This window comes from Euphorbia lathyris, chromosome 2 (genome assembly GCF_963576675.1).
Source record: "Euphorbia lathyris chromosome 2, ddEupLath1.1, whole genome shotgun sequence".
Lineage (NCBI taxonomy): Eukaryota > Viridiplantae > Streptophyta > Magnoliopsida > Malpighiales > Euphorbiaceae > Euphorbia > Euphorbia lathyris.
Window position 1 is genome coordinate 43,739,949 of NC_088911.1, and position 8,695 is coordinate 43,748,643.

An 8,695-nucleotide genomic window follows, 5' to 3' on the forward strand; every position below is an offset into this window, starting at 1 on the left:
AAATAGATTGTATCACAAAGATAAATTCATGCGTGTGGAGTGTAGAATTGGAACCAGAAGAGTTTGAGCAAAAATGGATGGGAATTATTTTGGAATTCAATTTAGAAGAACATGGATGGCTGAAACACATGTATGATATCAGATCAACATAGATTCCTGCTTATTTTAGAGACTCATTCCTAGCGGGCTTAATGAGAACAACCTGAAGGTCAGAAAGTGAAAATCACTTCTTCACTTCTTTTACAAAAAGTCATTTAACTCCTCTTCTAGTTTGAGGGTGCAATGGAAGCACAAAGACATGCACAAGGTAAAAGTGACAGTGATTCCAAATACTCAATACTTGTGTGTCAAACCCAATTCCTATTGAAAAGCATGGATCATAAGTATTTATAAGAACAATCTTTTAAGAATTTCAAAAACAAGTGCTTGATGCTTCCTTTAATTGTGGAGTTGATGATATACAGAAATACAATGACAAATGCAGAATCACTGTCAAGGAAGAAGGTAAAAAACAACATATCAGGTTGTTTATAATATAGACAACAGTGACACAACATGTTCCTGCAAGATGTTTAATAGAGGAGGAATTCCCTGTAGACATATGGTGTTCATGTGGAAGGATAGAATGATGGACAGAATTCCTGAGCAGTATGTCCTGAACAGATGGAAAATCTTACCAGAGATAACATTGCACAATAATGTTATAGAAGAATGTGCTAGAACAATGGGTAAGAAAATAATGTTGAATAACTTATGGTCTGAGATTCACATGTCTGTGTGTTTGGCTGAAGGGGATGAAGATGACCTAACTAATCTCACAAGAAACATTCAAGCATTGAGGACAGAGTTGGAAGCAAAAAAGAAAGAAAGAACAACATCAACAATTCTACTAAAATACAAGACATAGAGATGTTGGTTAGAACAAGTCGGCCCTCTGAAGTTCTAATCAAAGAATCTAAAATTTTTAAAAACAAAGGAACTGGGATTCATGTTACAAACAGTGAGAAAATATTGAAGGGAGAAAAAGAGAAAGCAATTGAACAAACACAGAAAAAACAAAGGATATGCAAAGATTGTCATCAATTGTGCCACCACGACATTAGAAACTGTCTAGAAAAAGCAAAGAAATAAGGTAAGTTTCCTCTGTCTACAGTTTCTTTCCTCTAGCAGTATATTTTTTTATTTGATTTGATTTGGAACAACTTGTGTTTACATTAATAATATATGCAAAATATTGAGATCTGTTTAAATTTTGCTTATATCTACAAGTCGAAATTAATCCGATATATAATGAAAATATTGAGACCTGTTCACATTAATAATAGTTGTTCTAAATTTATTCTCTATTTTGATAATAGATTTCTTAGACTAATTATTCAAAAAGGATGTAGTACCACTTGTTCCATGTAACTATATCATTTGTTCCAACTGAATGTATGATTTGTTCCAACTAAAAATATGGGTTGTTCCGAGTTAATATATGACTTGTTTTAAGTACTTGTGTTTAATCATGTAATAAAGAAAAAAACAAAGCAACTTCTCGAAGAAATAAGTAAAAACATAAATAAATATATCATTAAAAACATAAAAACATAAACATATAATTAAAAACATAAAAAAAACAATTGTTCATAGTTAAACAAAGGGTTAATTATAAATAACTACCATGTGGTTTGGCCGATTTGCGATGTGGTACCTGTGGTATTTTTTTTTTTTGCAAACACCTCCATATGGTTGTCGCCGTTATAAAAACCAAGGAGACGGCAGAAAATCTGTTAAAAAACTGACGTGGCACAGAGGCAATTTAGGAAATTCAATTTTTTAATTTTTTCTCTCTCTCCTCCTCTCTCCTTCATCGTTGATTCTCTTCTTCTTCTTCTGCGTTTTCTTCTTCTTCACCTAGAATCTTTTCTTCTTCTTCTTCATCCTCTTCCTCTCTTTTCTTCTTCTTCTTCCTCCTCTCTTCTCTTCTTCTTCCTATTTTTTTCTTTTTTTTCTAATTTTTTTTAATTCTGGAATTTCCAGAATTAAAAAAAGAAAAAAGGGGAAGATAAAGAAAAGAAATAAGGACGAAAAAGAAGAAGAAAAGAAAGGAAGAAGAAGAGGAAATGGAAGAAGAAGAAGAGGAAATTGAGGAAGAAGAAGAAGAAGAAGAACGAAGAAGAGAAGAAGAAGATGAAGTCAACTTAAAAATTAAGAAAAAAAAGTCAAAAATTTTCTTTCCCAAATTGCCCCTGTGATTTAATAGATTTTTTGCCGTCTCCTTGATTTGTATAACGGAGACAACCACAGGGAGGTGTTTGCAAAAAAAAAAAAAAAAAAAAAACCACAGGTACCACATCGCAAATCGGCCAAACCACAGGGTAGTTATTTGTAATTAACCCTTAAACAAAACATAAATATATAATAAAAAACATTAATTATATTCACTATCAGGACCTAAAATTTCATTGTTATATTGCTGAATCTTGTTCTTCAGCTTCTTCTTTTCTTCCTCTAGCTCCTCCTTCAGTTCCGCTTTCTCCTCCTCTTCTTTCTCAATGAAAGAAATCACCGAGTCACAAAATAAAGACATGAAAGCCTTCATGCCCTTCAACTTCGTTATCATATCGTCAGCATCCCCCTCCATAAAAGCTTCCTCCATATCTTTAATAACCTTAACATGCTCATCAGGAATTTCCATAGGGTTTTGGTACTGCTTGTTCAGCGGGAGAAGAAGACCTCTTTCTCTTCACAAAAGTCGAACTGCTTCATGACATTTTTCCTTCTATTCAACTTCTACTAAAAAGTACGAACAATAGAGAAAACGATACTATTTATAGAAGATTATTTGGTCTCTTCAACTTCTATTTTTCCTACTGTCAAACACGTTTTCTTTACATTAAAATAATTATCTATTGGGAAACTCATCAGCTTTAATTTCTTGAGTCTCTTCAAATTCTACTTTTGCTGCGATGGAACACACATTTTCATTCAAAATAAATATATATTGGGAATCTCAGCAGTCTTAAGTTATTAAGTATATCAAATTTTTTATTTAATGTAAACTAAAATAAATCTGTATTCAGTTTTATTAACAATTACAACTTTAATGAAACATATACCATGCATTATTTATATTCAAAGAAACAGTGATTACTTATTGATCCCTTATTACTGATCTCTTATTACTTATTTCGATGGATCACTGTTGGAATATAAAATTATCTCATCCAACAAGCTGTGTTTTTGTGGTTGCTCACAATGCTGTTAATCAGTCTCTTCAGCTATTGGTATTATTTCCTATATTAGTTGTAATTTAATGCTAAATTATCAGAATCAGTAATTATTTCCTCATTTTTTTTATTATCGCAAAGGGGATGAATTGAAATCAGATTAAAATAAATCTATATTCAGTTTATTAACAATTACAACTTTAATGAAACATATACCATGCATTATTTATATTCAAACAAACAGTGATTACTTATTGATCCCTTATTACTGATCCCTTATTACTGAAACAAATGTAACTATATCATTTGATTTTCTATTTTACAGGATAAAGCCTCAAAAGCAAACTTACTGATCCATTGTTCCAGAAGAAAAAGTGTATTGATCCAACTAATATTACTTATTGTTCTAAATAAAATTACTTATTGTTCCAACTAAAATTACACAATTGAGTGGTTATATAGTTTAATAAAATCATGTTTATTAAATGGATGATGTGGCATGTATATTAAGTGGTTGTGCGTATGAACCATTGGATATGCTCTTATATTGTTCCAAATGTATACATAAATTATCCCAATGGTTTACCTACATTGTTCCAACATAAGTCATATGTTGTTCCGGTAGAAATATTAAATTGTTCCAACAGAAATAGTTACATTTTTTTAAGTACTTTAATGTGATCTAAATTCATTTCTCATTCCAACATTATTCGTAACATAATTTGTTTAATAAAATCATGTTTATTAAATGGATGATGTGGCATGTATATTAAGTGGTTGTGAGTATGAACCATTGGATATGCTCTTATATTGTTCCAACGGTATACATAAATTGTTCCAATGGTTTACCTACATTGTTTCAACAGAAGACATATGTTGTTCCGGTAGAAATATTAAATTGTTCCAACAGAAATAGTTACATTCTTTTTAATTACTTTAATGTAATCTAAATTCCTTTCCCATTCCAACATAATTTGTACTATGTTCCAACATAATTTGTTTACTACACTAAACACATATAATTTCAATAACCTTTTTTAATATAAAATATATACAAATTCTAAAGTATAGATATAAATTCTAAAGTATATATACAAATTCTAAAGTATATTTACAAATGCAAAATATAAATATGCTATTGTAAATTCAGTCCAGCACTAACAGCCCATTCTTTTGACTTCTTATCAATTTCACTAAGAATATCATTTCTGGAATTCAATAGAATGGTCCAGCAATACTGAACTCTAAGCTTTCTAAACTCTTTTCCCTGCTAAAAAAAATAATGATATGAGAAAATAGAATAATAGTAATACAAAATGTTACATAAAGAATGTACAACATATACCTTAGAATTCTTTGTCAGTCCAATATCTCACTCATTCACACTCTGCCCCATGTATCTTTCCATATGCTTCAAAAGAAAAATACCACAATCATTGTTGTTACTCTTGCTTCTCCATTTCATGTTCATCACATGCACTTTGTATGTACACATTCGTTTGCATGAAAAAACATCATTTTTGTACACAAATTCAGCATAGGATTTTAACTGCAACAAACAAATCAGAAAATATGTTATCACATATGCAAAAAATCCACAGCATGAAGTAAATTATGTTACAACATACCAGATGTTCTGGGCAATTCCCATACTTCTTAACACGATTAACGTTACGAGGGAGTGTTCTGTTATCCACTATTTCAACAGCCTTTGCAAGATTGTTCACAACAATCAAATAGAAATGTGCATGACAGATTCTAGGAAAAAATACCTAATAAACATCAAAATACATAAGTATCTGAATACATTTTATACCATTCAGCTGCTGCTGTTCCACCATAAAATTAAAATTTTTCCAACAGGGTATTAATATTGTTCCAACCGGAAACTTCTATTGTTCCAACAAATATAATGTCATTAATATTCTTTGCATATTATAAACTATACTAGTATCAGTTATTTTAAAATAAAACTTACCAAGTCAACGTTAACCAAGTTCTTAACATTGGCAAAATCAAGTTCACTCTGAAACCTTTCCTTAAAATAGCCAACATTTTCAGCTTCTGTTGAGCTGCCTGTGCTAACTTCAGAAAACAGTAAAGTCTACAAAATGATCAAAACAACAGTTAACACAACAATTATTTACAAAATGAAAAGAAAAAACAAACTTACAAAGTTAAGAAACATACAAAAGCATAGGTAGTGAAAAAAAATCTTTTCACTTTTCCATCAGATTTCTTCAATTCTTCACTATTCAAAATTGAACTCCAGGCATCCACAACATTATTAAGAAGATGTTCATTGCGAGAAAGAGATAGAATCTCTATTTTATTAATAAATGTTTGTCCATCACTAAAAAATACATCACTTCAAAACAAGGAAAAAACTATCAGTATATGCCAAAATAACATATAAATTCATATAACATCATAGCTTCAACTTCTTACCAGCTTTCATCAGGACTAAGTGCAAATTCAACAATTCTCATCTGATGGCTATCGATGTTCTCCACCAACTTTGGATGCCGACAAATAAAAGGAGAACGGAGGTACTTTGATTCCTTAACAGTCCTCTTTCCACGCCCTCCTCCACCATCCTCATTATCAACAGCAAATTTCAAAACAATATGTGTCAACTCTCGTCGTAATTCATTTATCACATCTATAATGTATCTCGACCTCCTTTGATCCTTATCCCACTAAAAAACATATCACAATTAAAATGATGCATCAAAACTATAATTTCAACATGTCATACATTAAAACTAATTGTTCCAAGAAGAAACACTAATTGTTCCAAGAAGAAACACCAATTGTTCCAAGATGAAACACTTACAATCTTTTCAATCTTCAAAACTTTCTCAGACATTATATCACACATGTACTTCATTACGTAATACCCACAGCTTGTGGTATCTGGCTGAGTTGGAAAATTCTGCAAAAACAAAATACAAACAACTTAAAAAAAATAAAACAAAAATATACAAATATACATACAAAAAAAACGCAAATACAAATTAAAGACGTACCTCAGGGCAAATCCATTTTACTAAAAACTTCTGACGATAGAAAGAATTAATAGATCTACAAAATCAAATTCATTTATATGTCAAACTATTGCATTAAAAAAATAAAATATATTATGAAAAGGCATTTGATTATTAAATATACTCATCAACAACAAATCTCCATTCATCATTTTCCACGCCCAAACGAGCCTTCAATGGATCCAACATAAAAACACGTTTCATCTCAAGATCAACAACAGTCAAAGTCCAATGATAATTGAAGAAAACAATCATATTAGTACAACTAAACTACATTATTAACCAACTAAAATAGATCATCAGTACATGTAAATAATGCATACTATTTGTTTCGCGGTATCAGATACAAACATTTGTTGCCGCACTATTCATATCTCTCTGACAAAAACATGATCTTCTCCTCTATCGTTTTAAATCTTTCAATTCTATTAGTTTTGTTTGGATCAATAAGGGAGAAGTTCGTATCCAATCTCTCATTATTCTGAATCACATCATAGAGGTGCCTGTACAAAACACACACAAAACATATACAGTAAACATGCCATTAAAAAAAGAAATATAATCACTAATACAAACATGAAATAATAGATTAAAAAAATACCTCATGTAATAAACAATTGTGCCACACCCTATTGCACCTACATCAGCCAAATCACGAAGATCCCTCCTCAAAATACATGCATTCACCTCATGACCAAAAATGTAATCTTCAAAAGTGGTGAAAACTGTCCTCCCATAACATAAATGTTTGTCAGCCCATCTGCACAGTTTTGCAAATTCATCTGGCACATTTTCAGGTAAAGACTCTAGGTCTATATCATCATCATCATCATCAAAACCTGTCTGTCTCACTTCCATCATCATCAACATCACTGCTCAAAATATAAAACAACTCAAATACATAACAAAAGGATACATTGTTCCACACATATATAAGAAAGGTTCCAAGCAAGTGAACCATTTGTTCCACACATAATCACTTACAAAATTTCATCAGTACAATCAACAACCTCATCGCCTTGATCTTCATTTATACAAACTATAGCACCAGGCCCACAAACTATATCACCAGGCCTACAAAATACATAAAACATCAATTAATCCACAGACATTGATTGAATTATTGTCACACCCGACCCGGAACGACCTCAATCGGCATCGGGCGTGAACTAGAAAGACCACAATCAACACCTTTAAGTCTCCAAATTGTCCAAATATCATAATATCACTTTTCAAAATTCTTCTTATTATAAAATAAATCCATATTTCTACTACATTGAAGTCTCAAAATATTATCCAATACAATCAAATCTCCAAATGAAAGACTAGTGTCCTAACTAAAGACAAAACCATCACTTGATACTTCAACCTTATTTATCAATCCGTAACTCCTCCTATATCTTGCCCTTTCTCACCTAAAACATTAAAACATTTAAAAAGGTGAGACAGAAATCTCAGTAAGCAATTATCAACTACATAAAATACTTATACTCAAAATAATTATATATTTATATTTTAATTTTCAAAATGCACATTCTTAAAAATGAACACTTTATGGATTAAACCATGATAAAATACTCAAAATAGTACTTTTAACCAAATATTCACTTTAAAATATCCAGCTTGCTATCATTTCTCAAAATACCACACTCAAAATGTAAATCACTGTATTAAAACACTTAATATAAAACTCATGCCCAAAATAACTATATATATTTATTTGTTTAAAACCTCAACTATACAAAATAAATAGGTTTGCAATTAACCATTTACTCAAATCAACTGTAAATCAATAAATATTTCATAAATCGTATCTCAATAAATATTTCACCAACTGAACCCCAATAAATATACCTCACAAATCGTATGTCAATAATTACTTCACAAATCGTATATCAATGAATACTTTGCACATTGTATCCATCCGAGAGATAATCCCCGTGTGTATCAATCCCCACAATATAATAGAATCGAGATATCTCATAATTTGCCTAGCCCGTATGGTCTTACTCAACACTTCTTTGCCATACCCGATAGGTCTTTCAACTGTGTACACAGGCCGTATTTCTCACTAAATACGGACTTTAATTAAAGCCACCTATCCGGATTACTCTTGATGGATACTAAAAACATTATAATTTCATAATATAATTTAAAATCAGAAATATATATATACCTCATAAATCAACATCATAAATTTTCTTAATATCTTTACTCAATCAATTTCCAAAATATTAAATCATGAATCATGATTGAACTAAAATCATCACCAATAATAATTTAAAAAATATATTTATCAATATTAACTTCAATTTCTTAAAAATAACACATAATATATAGACTTTATTTCAATAAATCATAATTTCATCAAAATTAATACTTTAACAATCTCTAATTAAAAACTAAAATTTACTTTGAGAAATAAATTTTATA